General features: G+C 38.9%; 1 protein-coding gene across 3 annotated transcripts in view; it reads left to right on the forward strand.

The window, feature by feature from the left end:
- The first annotated feature begins 212 nt into the window (after positions 1–212).
- Positions 213–19,843, forward strand: part of MTM1 (myotubularin 1) — a 100,012-nt gene continuing 80,381 nt past the window's right edge. For 2 of the 3 annotated variants that reach the window (XM_003774820.4, XM_023506977.2), the window contains exon 1: positions 213–532. The gene's annotated coding sequence lies outside the window, so the exon portion shown is untranslated. Of the gene's footprint in view, positions 566–19,843 lie in introns of all 3 variants that reach the window. The other variant, XM_023506976.2, reaches the window with a different exon arrangement.

Here is a 19,843-nt window from a genome sequence, read left to right on the forward strand (position 1 = left end):
TTTTTCCCAGCCAATCACGTAAGAGAAGAGAGACCGGGGCAAGGAGGAGACCCTTTCCTGTCGCCTTAGTTTGGGTCCACCCAGCACCCGCCCCCCGCTTCCCACCTCCTCCCTACTCCGTCCTCCCCCCCCCCCCCGGCTGGTCACGTGACAGGACCCCCTTCGAGAACCCGTGGGAGGAGAGGAAAAGGAGAGGGAGGGGAGGAGAGGGAGGCTGGCGGGGTGGGGAAAGGGAGGAGGAAAGGGAAGGGGGTCGTGAGGGGGCGGAGTGAGGCCCCTGGCGCTGAGCAGCCTTGGCAACAGCAGTGGTGGCGGTGGCCGGGGCCGAGGTGCGTCAGGCAGCTGGAGCAGCCTTGGCTCCAGCTCGGGAGGCGAGGACACTCCTTTCTGTGGAGTTGAAGGAAGAGGCGGCAGCGGATCCCCGAGCTTCCTCAGCCTGACTCCTCGGCCTCCCTGCCCACAGGCCCCAGCTGCCCCTTTCGGGACCCACCGACGGACGGCCGGACACACGCGCGGGCAGCCCAGCGCCAAGGTGCGGAACGCTCGCTGTCAGGCCCAGGCCGGGGTGAGCGGGCTAGCTGGGCACCCACGTGCTTGCCCCCTTCTTTCACTCTTCGTTTTCTCTGCCTTCTTTCCTTTTCTCTTTTTCTCCTCTTGCCCCCTTGTCTCCTCTCTCTTTTTCTCCCCCTTCCCATATTTTTCTCTCCTTTCTTTCTCGAGACCCCCTCTTCTGTTCCTTCCCTTTTTCCCATTCCTTTCCCCGTCTTTCTTCTTTCTTTTCCTCCATTTCCCAATTTCCCCTTTTTTTCTGTTTCTTCTTTTCCTCCCTTTTGATTTCCTCATTCTCCTCTTTCCCACCTCTTCTTTTCTTCCTTTCCTTCTTCTTTTCCTTCCTCCTCCTTTCCCTTTCTAATCCCCTCCCCTTAGCCTCTCTACACCTGTCCAGCTTTCCTCCTAGCCAATATCCCCAGAAAAGGAAAAAGACATAAGAGAGGGTAGCTAAGGGTGAAAGGAAAGAACTGCATTTTTCTTGACTTTGCAGTTTTCCCGGTCAGTCTTCCTTGTGATCAGTTTGTATTTATTGGTGTGGGGATCAGTACAGTTTCTTTAACCTGTTGCTTTTGTGCTCAGACACATTTAATTTTCTGGTATTTCATATATCCTAAATGGGTAAGAAAAACGGAACAGGAAACCACTTTTTCATCTCGTGGAAAGGCTTTAGAGAAAGTTGTCCCTGGAATTCCACAAACTCCTAAGTATTCTAAATAGGGAAGCTAGACATTGGCTACTGCTGTTTGTCCTCTCCTTTAATGTCTCTATTGAAAAATGGTTAAGGTTTATTCTGTTTTCGTTCTGAAGTTGCTTATTATATGATGGCATGGAAGAGCCTTGGATTTATAGTTCAAAGACCTTCCTTGGAATCCTGGCTTTGCTATTTAATTCCCTCTGTGAGTCCCAGTTTCTTCAAACATAAATTGAGAGGTCTTGGACTAAATGATCTCAAAGGCCTCTTCTAACTAAATTCTATGATCTGGTAATGTTTTTTGGGCAAACATATTTTGCCAGATAATTTTAGAAGTTAAAATACTTCAAATCCATATAGAGAAACCTTCCCCCCCCCCCTACTTACAGACTTGAAAACCTGCACTTAACCTATCTATAAATAAGAAAACAGCTTTTGAGTAAGTGTGAGCTTTTCCCTTACTTTGAGAGAATGAATTGTCATTGAAATTCAGGGGAGATTTGAGGGAGAACTTTAAGAATGATTGCTATCTCCTACCTCTTCTTATTCCAGTTAGACTTTGATTTTCTGGCAGAAGTATACAATAACAAGGATAATCTGAATTTCTTGTCTTTAATTTGCTGTGTGCTCAGGAAATCCAAACTATTTTAATATATCCCTAAGCAAACATGATTAGAAAGATCTAAAGTTGGAAGGGACATTAGACACCATCTCGTCCAGAATTAACATGACATCCTCAATAATTGGTCAAGCTTTTTGCTTATAGACCTTCAGGGAGGGTTCATTCATTTCCTACCTCTTGAGTCAAATCCATTCCACTTTTGGATGGTTCTGATTGTTAGGAAGTTTCTCCTTATATGTCATTTCTGAATCTTAACTCGCGCCTTTGCTCCTAATTCTGCCCTTGTTGGTCAAGAAAAACTGGTCTTATCTTCCATAGGACAGCTATCTCATTCCTCCTAAGCATTCTCTGGTTTAAATATCTGTTGTTTTTTCAACCATTTTCTATTGTACGCTCTTGGGACCTTTCACTCTTCTTGTTACCCCTTTCTGGGTGCTCTCCAGATTTCTAAAATGTGATACTTCTGACTGAATGTAGTGGGACTATGGCACAGTATGGTTAGACTGTCACCTTCCTAGGCTTGGATTATATCCCTTCCCTAATGTGGCCTCAGTTCCCATTGACTTTTTTTGTTGCTGTATAAATGTGTTAAGAAGCACTATAGCATAGCGGATGAAGAGCCAGTCTCGGAGTCAGGAGAATTTGGAACCGAGCCCTGATGCTGAAATAACAATCAATTCGAACACAGTTATTAAGCGCTTCCGATCAGCACTTACTGGAAAGACAGAGACAAAAGTGAAATAGTCTCTGCCATCTAAGAACAGTCACACATATATACATATACACACATACATACATGTATATTACACACACATACACATATACACACCACACATGTTAGTTAGATAGCACATCGGATAGAGCACTGGGCCTGGTGTCAAGAAGACCTGACTTCAAATCCGGATTCAGACATACTAGCTGTGTTTCTCTGGGCAAGTCACTTCACCCTATTTATCTCAGTTTCCTCATAGGAAAATGAGCTGGAGAAGGAAATGGCAAAACACCCCAGGATCTCTGCCAAAAAAAAACCCCAAGTGGGCTCACGAAGTGTCAGACGAGACTACAAAGACTGAACAATGACAATGTATACATACCTGTGTATGTGAACATATATGCATGCATGTGTGTACACACATACAGAATATACACAAAATAAATACAAGATAGTTTTCGTGGGGGTGTAGTACCAGCTGTAGAGGTTTGGAAAGGTCTCATGAGGAAAGTAGTGATTGAACTGAGTTTTAAAGAAAACCAGAGGGTGCCTGAAGTGAGGAAGGAGTGAATTCTAAGTGTGAGAGACAGCCAACCCAAAGGTGTAGAGATGAGAGATGTAATGAGTGCATGGAACAGCAAGTAGGTTAGTGTGGCTGGATAAAGAAGGGAGAGAAGTGAAATAGAAAGGTAGGAAGGAGCTGAGGCCAAATTGGACAGATCTTTAAACACCTAGCAGAGGAGTTTGTAATTGATTCTTGAAGCCACACGAGTTTATTGGGGGGGGGGGGGAGAATTGACATGCTTTTGAAATATGTGGAAGGTGGATTGGCATGGGAAGAGGTTTGAGTCAGGGAGACCAAAGAGAAAGCTGTTGTTGTCATCTAGGTCCTAGCTTCTTAAACTGTGGTTCATGTGACTAAATGTGTGTAGGGGGGTGGGATGGGGTCATAAAATTCTGATTTCTCATCAGCAAATGTTTGATTTGTATGTCCTGGGGTCATTCTCTGGCTCAAGCTGCCTGTGGGAAAAGTTTAAGCAGCTCTGGTCTAGGTAAAACAAAGGCCTGAATTTAGGTACTAGTTTTGTGAGTGAGAAGGGGATAGATTTAGGGAAGGTTGTAGAAAAACAGTATTGGTAAGTGATTGTATGAGTGAGAAGTGAGGATGACCCTGAAGTTATGAAACTGGATAACAAGGATGGTAATGTGTTTGATGTTAATAGGGAAGTTTGGGAAAAGGTTTTGAGGGAAGATGAGTTTTGTCTTATACGAGTTGAATTTTAAATGCCTATAGGGTATCTAATTGGAAATGTTTAGGAGAAAATTGGTGATGCAGGCTTGGAACTTTGGAGGGAGATTAAATAGGGCTGGATCTCATGATGTCTCCCAAAAACCTAGAGAAAAGAGACCTTCTAGAAGAGGGTGATCAAGGGTATCAGAGGTTAATGAGGGGTCAAGAAGGATCAGAATTGGGAAAAAAAGATCATTACATATGGTCTTTAGGAGATCATTGGTCACTTTGGAGAGGGCAATTTTGGTGAAATGTTGAGGTTAGAAGTCAGATTGCAGAGACTTAGGAAAGTGAGAGGAAATGGAGGCACCATGTATGTATTGCTTTTTCAAGGAGTTTAGCTGAGAAAAAGAGTAGAAATACAAGGTGATAGTATAGAATGTAATGAGGATTTTTTGCAAATGGGAGAGACTTGAATATATTTGAAAGCTGTGAGAAAGGAACCGATAGGAAAAGATTGAATATTAGAGAAGGTGAATGAAAGTAGAAGCATTTTACTGAAGAAGAAGAGGGGATAGTATCAAGGGTGAGTGTAGAGTTGACCTTAATGAGAAGGACCACCTTGTTAAGACTGGTATGGAAGAGGTAAGAGTAAAATCATTATGTCAGGGGGTTGTGAGAGGAAGGGAAGAAGAGGGAGTTTTTGCTAGGGAATCTCAAGTTTTTTTTTTCAGAAAAATTTGAAGCAAGAGCCTAGCTAAGAGTATATGTCAAAAGAGATGCTGTTGGAGCCTTGAAGAATGAAGGGAAGGCTGGAAATGTATGTGGAGAGTGTGGTGGTAAATCATTTTGTTGTTGCTGGGTTTTTTCAATTGTGTCCGACTCTGTGACTTCATTGGGGTTTTTTTTGGTAGAAATACCGGAGCGGTTTGCCATTTCTTTCTGCAGCTTATTTTATAAATGAGGAAACTGAGGTAAACAGGGTCGAATCACTTGTCCAGGGTCACATAGCTAGGAAGTTTCTGAGGCTGGTTTCCAGGAGGTTTCCTGACTCCAAGCCCAGTGTTCTATCTCTATCTACTGCAGTGTCACCTAGCTGACCAGAAAATCAGTTAGGGAAAATAAAAGATTTCTTGCTATAGCAAAGCCTCCCTGGAGATTAGATAACATAAGTTTGTAGTGTATCTAGTCAGCACAGCTGCAGGACTTTCTCTGGCTCTATTCAACAGCTCACAGTAGCTGTCAGTTAACCTCTCAGTGCTCCAGACAACTCTAAGTCTGTAAAACACAGAGAATTCCTAATCTGTGACAAAATCACAGGTTGCCTTTTTTGCCTGACCCAATGATGTTACCATTTCTGAAACCATTTTGGGGCTGCTTTCAGAATCAGTTTGAGCCACATTAGGAAAGTGGTTGATCCCAAATTATTTTTCTGAGACTGAACATATACTTTGTTCATTAGTCTTGGCTTTCTGTGATCTTAGGATCACATATCTAGAGCTGGAAGGGACTTAATTCTTCAATTTACAGATAAAGAAACTGAGGGCTGGAGAGTTTAAATGGCATATCCAAAGTCACACCTGAGTGACAGAACTAGACTTTGAACCCAAATCCCCTGACTCCAAATGTGGCATCTTTTCCACTATACCACATTGGCTCTGACCTTTGGGTTTTGTCAAAAACCAAATCCACTGTCTGGGGTAAAGATATACAACTGTGGAGTATATTTAGGAGATTATGCTGTAGCTCATCGACCTTGGGAAGGTACAGAGATACTTTTGAGAGAGATTATTAAAGCATTAGAATAAATTGGACTGTGGTGGCTGCTTAAAAAGAACAATGATCATTTGGGTGTGCAAGTTGCAGAGAACTGTATCAAAAACATTATTGAGGAGTTGTATGGTCATTAGAGGAAGGGAGCCTGATTGATCAAAGCATAGCAGATGGACGGAGAAGGGGATGGAAGAAAGAGGTGTTGGAGAGAAACAGAATTTGGCAAGTGATTCCTGTGTGAGGAGAGTGGGGATGACATGGAAGTTTTGAAACTGGGGAATGAGAAGGCCAGTGATACCCTAGACCTTGAGAGAGAAGTTGGGAGGAGTAGGAGGTGTTTAGAGTCAGTGGAAAGGGCAGGGGACTTAAAGAGTCAGAGGCCTTGAGTTGAAATCCCAGATCTCCCACTAAGTGCCTCTGTGACTTATGAAAAGTTTGGATTAGACTTCTAAGACCCTTCTGGTTCTGATTTATAAAGTGTGTGAACCCTAGAAAGGCCTCTATTGGGCTGAGTAGTTTAACTTTTTGTAAGATTTACAGAGGCAGGGACAAGAATCAAGGAAGAGGAGAAGATGTTGGTTTCTACCAGTAGAGTAAAATACTTCTGTCAATGAAATAATGGATCCTTTGAAAGCAGATTTTTCAGTCTTATTATTTAACATTCACGCATGCTTCGTATACTGTATTAAATTATTTGCTGTTGAGGATTATTGGTGGTGGTACTGGGTTTGGACAAATAGCTAAATTGAAGTGGAAATCTACCCAAACCAAAGAGTTTCTTTAGATTCCTAATTTCACACACTTAACTGATTATATCCCATGCATTTTGCCAATTTTTCTAACTTATTCACAGGTTAAGAAAATAGACAGTCTTTAAATCAGCCATGTGTGCTTTTAATTCCTTCACAAAAATCTGGTTGTCACTAGTTCAAATCCATTATCTTGTAAGCCAGAGATATCAAAATACTCCATTGCAATCTGCAACCCTCCCTAATGCCCATTGTAGTCTGAACCAGATTAAAGTTTAACTGCGGAATATTTAATCAAATAAAAATATGTAGAACATAGATAATGTTAATAGATCATTTTCTAAGTCAGTCTGTGGCCCTCAAGACTCTTACGTAGTATTTTATACCCCTGTTGCTGTTTCAGTTTGATACTGCTAACTTTAACTCTAAATTAATTCTCGGTTCGACACAGTTCCTTTTTGTAGCAAGGATTGTAGCATTTCAGACTGAGAAGGACCTCAGAGACCCTGGAGTCCAAATCTGCCTTTTCATAAATAAGAAAGCTGAGGACCAGGAAGGACACATATGTCATAAGAAGTAGACCTGGGATCCAGGCTCAGATTATCTTCTAATATATTAATCCTGCATTCTCCAGTTCATCCTGCTAAAGATTTCCTTTCTTCTCTGGATTTATCAGTCAGCAAACTTTTATTAAGAAATAGAATCAGCTTTTTGTACAGCAAAATAACTGTTAGGACATGTATGCTTATATTGTATTTAATTTATGCTTTAACATACTTAACATGTATTGGTCAACCTGCCATGGGGGGGGGGGGGGGGGGGGGATGGAGAGAAGGAGGGGAAAAATTGGAACAAAAGATTTGGCAATTGTCAATGCTGTAAAATTACCCATGCATATAACTTGTAAATAAAAAGCTATAATAAAAAAAGAAAAAAATAGAATCAGGCACTATGGTTAAAAACAGAAGCGATGAAATAATTCTTCCTCTTCAAGGAGCTTACATTCTAGTAGAGAAATAAGTTCATATGGAAATATAGAGACAACAAATATAAAAAGAATGCTAACAAAATTCAAAGTAGTTAAATATATGTTATGCAGAGACAGAAAATCAAAAAAGGTCTTGTATAGAAGGTAGTACTTAGGCCATGTCTTGGAGGAAGAGAGAAATACTAGGAGGCAAGGATGAAGAGCGAATTAATTTCTAGCATGGGAAATGGCCGCTACCAAAGGCGCAGGTAGAGGCGATGGGATACTGTGTGTGAGAAATGGAAAATTTGGACTGTTAGAATATGAGAGGGGAAGTAATAGTACAGTGAAGCTGAAAAGATAGGTTGGGTCTAGGTTACAGAGGGCTTTAAAAAGCAGAGGAGCTTCAGTTTCATCTTAGAGGTGATAGGGAGCCACTGGAGTTAATTGAATAAGGGAATGTCATGGTCAGATCTATGCTTAAGGAAAATCCCTTTTTAACAGCTTTGTGAGGATAGATTGGAATAGGGAGAGATTTGAGGCAGGGAGGCCAATGTCTGAGAGAGAGGTTTTGAGGGCCTAGACAATGGTAGAGAGAAAGAAGGTACTGTGGAATTAGAAATGGTAAGATCCGGCAGTTGGTTGAATACATGTGAGATGAGAACGAGGATTTGAGTTTATGAACCTGTGAGGCTGAAAGAATGCTGGTGGCCTCAACAAAAATAGGGAAGTCTAGAAGAGGCATAGGGTTGTAGGACAGGACAGCGAGTTTTGTTTGAAGCCCTTGGACTTTGAGATATCTTCAGGACATTCCTTTGGAAATGGAGACTTGAAGTTCAGGGGAGAAATGGGAGCCGATTAGATAGATGTAGTCATCTGAGTACAGATGATAAAGCCACGAGAAATGATGAAATCACCAAAGAATGTAGAGAGAGAAGAGGGCCCAGGACAGACTTTTATAGAACACCTAATTAGGGACGTGATATTGATGATGAGCTAACCAGGGACACTTAGGAAAGGATACAGGAACAGAGTAGGAAAATCCAGAGAAGAGAGCCTTGGGGAGAAAATAGTGCTTAGCAGTGTCAGTGCAGCAGAGAGGTCAAGAATGATGCCCACTGAAAAGAGTCATCAAATCTGACAGGTCAGAGATCATTGACAGCCTTATGCTTGGAGGTTGTCATCTGAGCTGCCATGTTTGTGTTCTGGGGGAGTTGGGGGGGAGGCTGTCAGAAGTTTACCTTTGCAGTATTCCAGTTTATTCTTGAGGATTTTGAAAATCATAATTGGTTTCCAGAGTTCTCAGCTTGTCCAAATGAGTTTAGAGTGCTAACAAAAGGGCAGTGTTGCTGGATTTAAAAAAAAGAAAGAAAACAAAAGAAATGTATCTATTTAGTATCTTTTCATTTCCCAGTTCCTTCCATCTCTCCATTTAAAAATGCTTTAGAGTAAATATTGCCTTTTAAAAACTTGGTGGGAAAAAAGACTTGGTGAAATGATTAAGAATATAAGCATTTTCAAATTGTTTTTGAACAGAAATGAAAGAGGGAAGTCTAGCAAGACACTGTCTCAAGTCACTGAAAGAACATGTGATTATAATTCTAAGAGATCTCTTAAATGTCCAGAAATAGGAAATTTTCAGTACGGACAAAAGGTTTCACAGACCACAAATTCAAATAATTTCTGAATGTGAGGTGACATTATCAAAAGTTCATCAAAAATATCTAAACAATAATGGGGGCCCTTGATTCTTTTGATGATTCTTAGGTAATCATCTTCTCATTTCTGCCCTTTCTTCTAATTCTTTTTTTAAATAGGCTTTTATTGATGCTTTTTGTTTCTGCCTTAGTAATTTCTGATGTAAAATAATTTCCCCATCTCCTTAGCCTAAAATTTGATTCTTTTGTTGACAAAGAAGGACAAAAGTTAAATATAAATTACTGATATGTTGAGCATCTGACTTTGCAAATATTTTAGCCCTTGTAGCCTTTACTCTCCTGCATTTCTGCTGAAAGGAATTATGTTTCATTAACAATACTCTCTTAGAGAATGACTTTTGGTCTCAAATATTTGTCAATTCCAATATGTTTTATGTATCAGACTTATAGCAAAGATACTTGATACAAAGGTTTTTTCCTCCATCTAATGGTTTCTTTTCTTATTCTGTCTGCCCTGATTTTGTTCATGCAAGACATTTTAATATTATGTAATTGAAATTGTCTATTTTGTCTTCTCTGATCATTTCCCTCATAGTTAAAAAATTCTTCCCTTGACTATAGCTATGAAATGTATTTCCTTTGTCATCTTTAATTTTTAAAAAATGATTTATCTTTTTATTTTTAAGTTGCTTCTCTGTTCAGAGATTATTGGGGGATATAGCATAAGATGCTAATCTGTCAAACTGCTTCCCAATTTTCCCAACAATTGTTGCCAAATAGGGAGTCCTTCTCTTGGTAATTTATGTTCTTATATTTAGCAGACACTGGGCTATTGTTTTTAATTGTTTCTAGTTTTTGTTTTTTCTAGTCTCTTCCATCAATCTGTTTTTCTGGTGTATGTTTTTAACCAAGACCAAAGCTTTTTTGTTGATTGTTGCTGTTTCAAAATGTAGTTTGAGGTTTGATCATGTTGCTCTCCTTTTGTTCCCACTTCTAAAAGTCATTGAAATTAAAGACCTTTTGTTCTCAAAATGTATGTTATTATTTTGTCCGGTTCCATAAAGTAACCCTTTGGTAATTTGGCATGGCACTAAATCTATAAATTGAATTAGTATCAGCATTTTTACCATATTGGCAAGGTCCAATCACGAGTACTGAATATCTCTCCAATGATATAAGTCTTTATTCTAAAAAGTGTTTTATAGTTTAATTTATACAAATACTTAATATAGTGTTTAATACATAGTAAGCACTTCAGTAAATGTTATCAGTTTTCTATTTATCCTGTGTTTTGATGGTAGATTTTTTTTCGTCCAGACATGTTTTCATCAGTACGAGGAACTCCCTTTGTAGAAATTTCCTGTCCTATTGGTGATCAGCAACTCCAAAATTGAACGTGCTGCTTGCTTGAGCCACTGATTACTTCTGAACTATAAGACTGGTCTCTATCCACTTTGCCAGACTGTCTCTGTCTCAATAGTTCTCAGATTATCTTATACATTTTGTATTTATTTTGAATGCTATTTCTCTTAGCATTTTCTCTAGGTTTTGTTATTCTACATAGAAATATCAATGATTGTTGAGACTTTATTCTGTATCTTGTTATTTTACTGAAGCCATTAATCTTCTCATTTATTTTCTTCACCGAGTTGCTGGGGTTTTCTAAGTAAACCATATGCAAATAGATATGATTTTTTCTCCTGGTTGCTTCTATTTATGCCTCCAATTTTCTCCTCTTGATGCCCTGCCTAGCATTTTTTAAAAATTACTTTTTTCATTTAGCAAGCATTAATCTTCTCTCACTGCCTCTTCTCCCCAGTTGGAAAAAAAAGAAAATGCAAAACCCTTTGTACCACAAATACTCTTAGTTAAGCAAAAAAGAAAAGTTTTGCATTGGCCATGTCCAAAGCATTCTTCTATTGAGTTTGTCACTTCTCTATTGGGAAGTGAATAACATGCTACTTGAATCATGGTTGGTCATTTCCTTGATTAGATTTCTTATAAGTTTTTCAAAGTTGTTTTGTCTTTAGAGTGTTATTGTTATTGTATAAATCGTTTTCCTAATTCTGCTCACAGAACTCTGCATCTATTCATGCAGTTCTTCCTAAGTTTCTCTAAAATATTTGTGATGACCGCGTATTTTAAAATCAGCCAGAGTCAGGAATTCAGGGAAAATCCTGGATCTTTATTCATTGCTGAGGTGAAGGGGGATGGCAATAGGAAGTGAGAGCAGTTGGGACACGTACCTGACCAGCAGTCTCTCTGCCTCTCTTCACCCACCAAAATCGTCTCTATGTCATTTCCTATACAACACATCAAAACTTGCACAGAGAGTGGGCGGGGCCATTCTTTCTCCAAACATATATTAATAGAGTATCGTCCAATTGCTATTTAGCCTCACGTGCTTGGGACTCTGCATCAACTCGAGCTTCAGCCCATTACAAATATTTTCATCATTTCTTATGGCAAAATAATATTTCCTTATAAATATGCCATAGTTTGTTCAGCCATTCCCTAATTAATGGGTACCCTTTTAATTTCACATTTTAAATTTTCTATTACCAAAAGATCTACAATATTTTTGTATGGATGGACCCTTTTCTTCTCTCTTTGATCTTTTTAGAATACAGTATAAGCCTAGTAGTGTTATATCTGGATCAAAAGATATGCATATTAATGACTTTGGGAGCATAATTCCAAATTACTTTCCAGAATGGCTTCACCAACAGTGAAATCATGTCTCTGTTTTCCTATAGCTTTTCTAATATTATTGTGATGACTGCATATTTTTAAAATCAGACGGAGTCAGGAATTCAGGTTAGGGGGAAATCGTGAATCTTTATTCTCATTGAAGAAAGATCGGAGGCGGAAGAGAATCGGAGATAGCAATGTGTGCAGTTGAATCAAGAAGCTAGCTAGACCAGAAGCCACGAGACCAGCACCACCAGCATAGAACCCAGGCCCAATCTCTCCCTACCTCTCTTCCTGTCTCTCTCCTCCACCCACCAAAATCGTCATTTCCTATACAACACATCAGGACTTGCACAGAGAGTGGGCGGGGGCCATTCTTTATCCAAGCATGTATATTAATAGAGTATAGTCCAATTACTATTTAGTGCTTGGGACCTCAGTGCATCAACTCAAGCCTCAGCCCATTACATATTATCATTTTCCTTTTTTGCCTCTCTTTGCCAGTCCGATGGCTATGATCTGACTAGCATTTTAGAACAGTGTCAACTGATAGTGGGGAGAAAGAGCATCCTTAATTTTTCTATGTTTGTATAAGAGAAACTTCCATTGCTCCATCATTGCCAGTATTGCTAGCTCTTGGCTTTAACTTTAGGCTTTTAATCCTATTAATAAAGGATCTTTCCATTTCTGTGTTTTGGAGGGAGTTTTAATAGAAATGAATTCTGAATTTTGCTACAGTATTTTTATGTAGTTCTTTATTTCTGAGATTCTCTATTCGTAATCCAATTCGCATACAAAACCAAGTGCCAGTTTTTCTACGAAATTGTGTGTGCCATTTTGTGTTTACCAGCATGACTCTTCTTCCTTATTAAATTAACCAGTCTGTAACTTTTGAAAATCATTGAGGGTTGATTGATTTTTCCTATAAACTTCCCGATATTTATTTCATGGTTCTTAGCTCAGTGCCTAGAAAAAAATACCCCCTTCCCCATCATGAACCAGATCAAGTGCTGCTACCTCCATAATGCTTTTCCTGAACCCTAGACTTTCCAGTTGAAGGTGATTTTCCTTTAAATTTCTAATAGTACATTATTTAGATCTTTTCCTAGCACTCATCTCACTCTCCTCTGTATCAACAGTAATTTCCATGTTTAATTGCCCATCACTTTGAGAATAGGGTGTTGTTTTTAAATTAAGATGAAGGGTTGGAATGGATTGATGGAAGACTCATGTGATTTCAGCCTGATAGAGAGCCTTTACCAATGTAAATCGGTAACTTAATGTCTTAATTGCCAAAACATCAACAATCTGGCCCTCTTCCAGGTTACTTTGGGTTTTAGATATACTAGAAATACCATAAATACTTGTAGCAAATTTCCCAGAGCTTTCTATATGGATGCCCTATGTCCCACCCTGGTTAGTACTGACGAATTAAATTTGTCCCCAGCAAAATTTACCATACATTTGGGCCGCTGTCATATTTGCTGATATGGGCCAAAGGTAAATTAGAAGACTTTTGGTCTCTTCTTTTGGTCTCATGACCAGGGTATATGACAGTAAATGTAGCTAGAGTCAGAGCTAGCAGCTGTAGAAGTTATAAGGCTAAAAAAAAAAAAAAAAAGAAAGAAAGAAAGAAAGAAGTTATAAGCTTATCTTGAATTGGAGAAATCTTTTGAAGTGTGTTCTTTCTCTAAAAGTGAGCATGTGTTGAAGTTTCCCATCTTTGTTTTTAAACTTACTATTATTCACAGGCTTTTGCTGCTTTTTCCATCTCAGGGTTGGTAAATGGGGCTATTTCTTGGTTTCTGGATCTCTGGTACAGCTTCCTCTATGGTGAGAATTCCAGTCTAGCAAGCTTTTGTAACCTTGGACAAACTAGTGGATCCCCTCCTCCTCAGCTTTCTCATTTATAACTTAAGGACTAGATGATCATCAGTATTTATTGTTACTATTACATACAAGGTATCACGTGGACAAAAGCAAACATTATCATTGTCCTTTAATAGCCTCTGTTCTACCTGAGGAATGGGATAGAAGAATAAGGGTAGCTGGCCTTGTTTTCTGATCTGCCATGCCCTTTCAGAATCGGTAATCTTAGATGAATACAGAGACTTCACAATCTCCCATTTTTGCTTGATGTATCGCTTTAAAGAATTGCAAAATATTTTACATCTCTTATCTCATTTGATTCTCACAGTCTTGGATGTTTTATTACCTCCATTTTGCAGATAAGGAAGCTAAGACTCTAAGCCTAGGGACACACAGCTAGTAATTATGAGAGGCAAGATTTGAATCTTTTTGCTGTTAACTCACTCTCAGACCCTTTGCCAGTAGTATTCACCAATATTTTGCATCACAGACAATATCAGCAGGCTGTGTTATTGCTTCTTTGACCCAGACAGGCAACCATTGGTGCACTTTTCCATTTCTCATTCTTGTCGTGCATGTTTTTTGGACAGTAAAAGTAGAAGTTTGAGAGATTGGCAGTAGCAAGCAGATCCAGCCTTCTTTAATATATCACCGATTTGAAGAAGCCTGGGTTTCTACATTTAAAAGCTTACTGCTTCATGCTTACCTGGAGATCCTTTTGTTTTTTTGTTTTCCTAGGCTCATACTAACTGGACCAAATACTTTACCCCTTTGGGTAATGGTAGGCTGAGTAAGGTTTAAGGGTATTTCTTGTACTTGAGGTTGGTACTGATTTTCTTTCTGCTGATGGAACTGTTGCCTGTGGTAGTACCATAGTCTGACTTTTCTCTGGTCCCCTTTGAGATCATGATATGAGTTGATCTCAGCACTACCTGTTGCATTACTGTGCAATGCTGTAATGAGGAAATAGCTTTGTTAAAAAAAAAAAAAGACCCTTCTTTGTAATCATTTGTCACGTCGCTGTGTGCAGAGGCCACAAAGCATGGGAGGGTGCAGGGTGCTTCAAATGTTTTCAATCCAGCACCCCAACAGTAAAAGACTTTTGAACACAATACCACAACAGAGGTATAATATTAGTACACATTAGTAACATATTAGTCTAGTACTACATATATATAATTTATATAACTTATAAACATATATTACTAATGTGTTATATACATTATATAAACATACACAAAAATAGAAATTAAGAAGAATGAGATGAAAATTTAAAAATAATATTTTAAAATGTTTATTTCACTAACGATACAAAAATTCATTTTACTAATGGTCCAGAAATGATTTTCTTGTAATTATATAATAGAATTAATATCTCTCTTACTGAAAACAATGTGATTGAATGTGACACATTATTTTTTTTTTAATCTTTATGTCCTTGGGGCAGTAAGGTGACCTTGTAAATATCTGTTAATAAATGGTTATTAAATGTGATCTTGCAGATGAATTGTTTTTAAGATACTTTTTATTGAAAGACACCCAATACAACAAGTAAGTAATAGGTCATAAGTCACTACCTTGAGAACTTTTCAGCAGGAGTCATATTTCTTTGTGTGTCACTGAACACAATCCAGCAATAACAAGCAGGAATGAATGGCCTTTGATTCCAACTGAGCATTAAGTTTTCAGTATACATCCATCCTTTTTTCTTAATGTGGTTCTGCTAATAGATAGCAGTATACCTTAATTTAGTTTCCTAATCCAGGTTCTGATAGCTCTTAATGATTGATTCCAGGACATTCTCCTTCCTTTTTCAGTGAGTTTAGTGCTTGATTCATAGTCTTTTTTTTCTCCAAACTCCTTTTGTCATCAAGGGGTACCCCTTATGTTGATGTTCCTCTAAGTCCCCTAACTTCCCACTTTCTCAATCTGTTTAACTCCCATGACTCATTCTTCCACTCTACCTCAGCTCTGCACAGGGATGCTCATTGCCCCTGATCTTACCATTACCCAGAAATGCACCCCTGAACATGGGTTCAGGAACTTTGAATTTCTTTCAAAAATGGCTTGTTATTTTTAAACTACTAGTACCAAGATCTCTGATCCCCTCATCGTTCAGAAGTATGCCAGACCTTCACCCCTGCTCTCCATATACCCTCCTTGCTTCCCAGAAAAGTAGATAGTCACTGCTTGTCAAGGAGCTCACATTCTAATGGGAGAGATAACATGTAAAGGTGGTTTCAGTTGTGAGAAAACTGGAAAAAATACCTTGGTGTCCTTAGGGTGCTGTGGTAATGCACCGTCTTTAATGTCATTTCCTCTGATAAAATCTTATCTGTTTCTGATGTTGAACCATTTGGCAGTGCCAAGGCAGCTTGCTAGTACAGTGGTAGATTGCTGAAATCAGGAAGATTCCTAAATTCAAATCTAGACTTAGACACTAGCCATATGACTCTGAGCAAGTCACTTCTGTCTATCTCAGTTTCCTCAACTGTAAATTGGGGATAATAATAGCACCTACCTCCTAGGATTGTTATGGAGATCAAATGAGATATTTATGAAATGCTTGACACAAGAAATTGGTACTTAATAAATGCCTGTTCCCTTTTTCCCCACCCTTACCCCCTACTCCCAAGGACTTTGATGTTGAGAACTTTATTTTCATGGTTGTTGAAGAGGTGGGGACCAGAGAATATGGTAAAGGGAAGAATAACGAATAATAAATCTGAAAAGACAGTTTGCAGCAAGGTAGTTAAATATGTTAAATGACAAATGGAAGAGTTTATGTTTGAAACTTACTAGATTTTGCTGAACTGGTGAGGACGGGGGGGGGGGGGGGGGGGGGGGGGGGGGGGGGGGGGGGGGGGGGGGGGGGGGTGCCTGTTACTGGATTCTTCTTTTGCGTTAGGAAAATCACTTTGGCAGCTGTGTAGGGGATGGAGGAGTGTGGGGAGAGACTTGAGAGAGAGACCAATTAGAAAAGGCTATTGCCATAACCACCAGCTGATCTGGGGGCAGGAGGCAGGGAAGATCATTATGATGATTTTCCCAGTGGCATCTGTGTAGCTGTTACTGTGGATAATTGGTGGCATTTGCTTTATAACTACACTAAATAGCCAAAACCTAGGACAGAAGGGGGAAGGTTAGGAGCCTTTACAGTGGAGGAGCCAAAGTTAGGAGAGTATTAAGAGAGAAGATATAAAGAGATAAGATATACTAGTTTTAGAGGTAGATCCCATCATTGGCTGTTGTGCACAGGGTGGGGTGGAATCCCTCTTCCCACCCTCCATTTGATCACACACCACTTGGTATCATGTCAGATCCCCACATCAAAAGTCTCTGGTATAGTCAATAGAGTGCAGAATGTGGAGTTGGGAAGAACCAGATTCAGATTTTGCTATTGACACTTCTGATCTGAGTGACCCTGGACAAATCACTTCACCTTTCTGAAGTCACAGTTTAACCTGCACTATAATACCTGTAGCACCTGGTGAGATAATATGTGTGAAGTGCTTTGCAAACTTTAATGTGCTATATGAATGACACATTTATGCCATCATGCTTTCCTTACTATCGAAGCTGATGTGACAGAGGATTAAAAGGGACCCCAGAGGTCATCTAGTACAACTTCTGGGAAAATGCCCTCCCTATAAGACCTGACAAGGGACTGCCTTGTTTGAGTATTTCCAGGATCAGAAGCTCTTGGACCCTCTTGGTTTGTGAAAAGCTTTGTCAGTAAGTTCTTCATTGTTTTGGGCTGAAATTTGTCTCCTCCTGATTTCTACCCATTGATTCCAGTTTTGTTCATTGGAGCTACACTGAGCATTATTCTTCTTTCATATGTGTTGGAGTACACTGTCTCATCCCTTCCAAATTGGTCCCTTCAGTCATTGCTCATATTTTCCAGATCCTTCACTATCCCCTCTTTAGACAAATTCTGCTTTCTCATCTGGAAAAGAACAGAATATTGTGGGAGGAGTATCACAAGGATAGTAGCCAGAGGGATCTAGCAGGACTGTAGTAGGTCCAGAGACCAGCCTGGTATTATATGCTCCAACCTCAAAGTACAATGACAAAAGTGGACAATGGGCATTAGTTCCTTAGGGATAAGATGGCATGGGATGAATGAGCAATTCGGAATAAGGTGGGACTGTAGAATTCTAGTCTAACCCTCTCATTTTTTACAATCTCTGCTTTTTAAAGGGAGGTTTGAGAATTGAGGAATAAGAAAGAGGGATATAGAACCCAGTTCTGGAATTACTGATTCTTAGAACTGGAAGAGACCTTAAGGTCATACAGGATTAAATCATACAGGATTTGGAGTTAGAGATCAAAGATTTGTATCCTGCTTCTGCAGATCTCAGATTAATCACTTCACTTCCCTGGCCTCAGTTTCCTTATCTGTAAAATGAGGGGCTTAGGCTAGATGGCCTCTAAAGTTCTTCTGACTCAGAATCATGGTCTACCTCGTCTTGCAAGTCTGGCTTGCATGAAATTTTAGCAAAACATTTTATCTAATTAGTTGGCACATCTGTACTAGTAGGCCAGTAGAGTCTAACCTCTACAAATCCTGACTATGTGGCCAAAACTCTGGGTCCACTTGGCTCCTTAAAACTGAAATTGAAATTCATGTGATTTGAACATACTAGTGATTCACAGAGTAGAACCTTGACACCAGGTAGGAGGGAAAACACTGAGCTGGGGAAGGACAGTGAGGGGAAATTGTGGGATAGTTGGGTTTTTGGCAGCCTTAAATCATGCTTTGTAGGTGGTTTCTACTCTTAGTGTTGTTGGTCCTGGAACCCAGCCTGAAATCTTTCTATCTGGCAGGACAGTGTTGTCTCAGTCAGACTGAGACAAAGGCCCTTTTGTCCCGTGTCTGTGTATTTCACCTACTAGTTTCAGAGCCTTCCTGTACATAACCAATGAGAGAGTGCTTAGAAACACACACATTTAAATCACTACTTGAATTAGCATCACTTTTTTCATAGTATGTCTCCTGTGGACCCTGAGAGAAAATAATTAGCTTTTTAAGTATCAACGTAGGTTGTTTTCCCTTTAAAAATCTCCTTAAGGAGTTTACATTCCCTTGGATATACAACACATAAAACAGATAAGATAGTTTGATGATAATACTGAAACAGTAGTCACCGAAAAATTTTTAAATGTCTTTTTCATATGAAATCGTTTTTTCTACTCATGAGATTTCTTTTATATTGAGAAGTGTTTATTTTGCTTGATACGCACGTCATCTATGTTGAATAGTAATGGTAAATGTCTTAATATTTGCTTTTATTTTTCTTTTCTTCTTAGTTTTAAGTCTTCAGATCAGAAAATACTTCTTTCAATATGATTATAATCATTCCTCTGTTTTCTTTGTTTCATGTGGTTTAGCTCGTTATAAAACTTATTTAACATAAATAGGAGACACTCACAGGCCCCTTCCATATATAGTTAAAACGTATTATGCTTTCTTGCCATAAATTAAACACACACACACACACACACACACACACACAAATATACCCACAAAGCACACTTGTACTACATTTGTCTCTTTCAAAGGTATTCATCAACTTTGTTGTAATAGTTTATGAAACCTCTTTTTAGAACTATTAGTATTTTAATTAGTTATTCCCCAATATTTAGGACTTAAATTAAGTAAAGCCATACTTAAACAATATGAAATGAAACTATTAAGAAAATTTTTTAATTGTCACCTTCACCTTATCATTTCTGGTTATGGATTTGAGCTTTAGATAGTTATACTTTTTAAAACTTCTGCAACTCATCTAATTGCTTCTTTGTGGGTTTTGATTTTTTTGTCTTCACTTTAAGAAAATATTTTTTTTCAAGCCAGCTTTCATACATGCTCAACACATTGATTCAAATCAATTTGTTTCTAGGTAAGTGACATTAACATTTTGCTTTTAGGCATTTCCGAAACTATGCTGGATTTACTTGCATTTTGTTGGAGGATAGTCTTTAAAATGAAATACTCTTTTTCTGTAAAATCAGATTTTGCTTAAAGAAAAACATACTTAACCTCATTAGGTATTTGTTATGCAATAATCCTGATGTTATATAATAGCTAATTATTTTTAAGTATCTACATACAGTCAACTTTTTGGTACTATTGCCAACTCCGATAAAGCGAAACAGTAAGTCAGAAAATAGTTGTTGAACTCTGCTTTATACTTAGTTCTACCCTTGGGTCCTGAGGATTAGCCACTATTCATTTAATTGTCAGGTAAGAGGGAAGTTGGCATTAGGTTGATGGGAACCAACAAATTAAATCAGAGGCTGGAGCCATTTTAAAAGGACAGTG

The sequence above is a fragment of the Sarcophilus harrisii genome, chromosome X (assembly GCF_902635505.1).
Source record: "Sarcophilus harrisii chromosome X, mSarHar1.11, whole genome shotgun sequence".
In the NCBI taxonomy this organism is placed as follows: domain Eukaryota; kingdom Metazoa; phylum Chordata; class Mammalia; order Dasyuromorphia; family Dasyuridae; genus Sarcophilus; species Sarcophilus harrisii.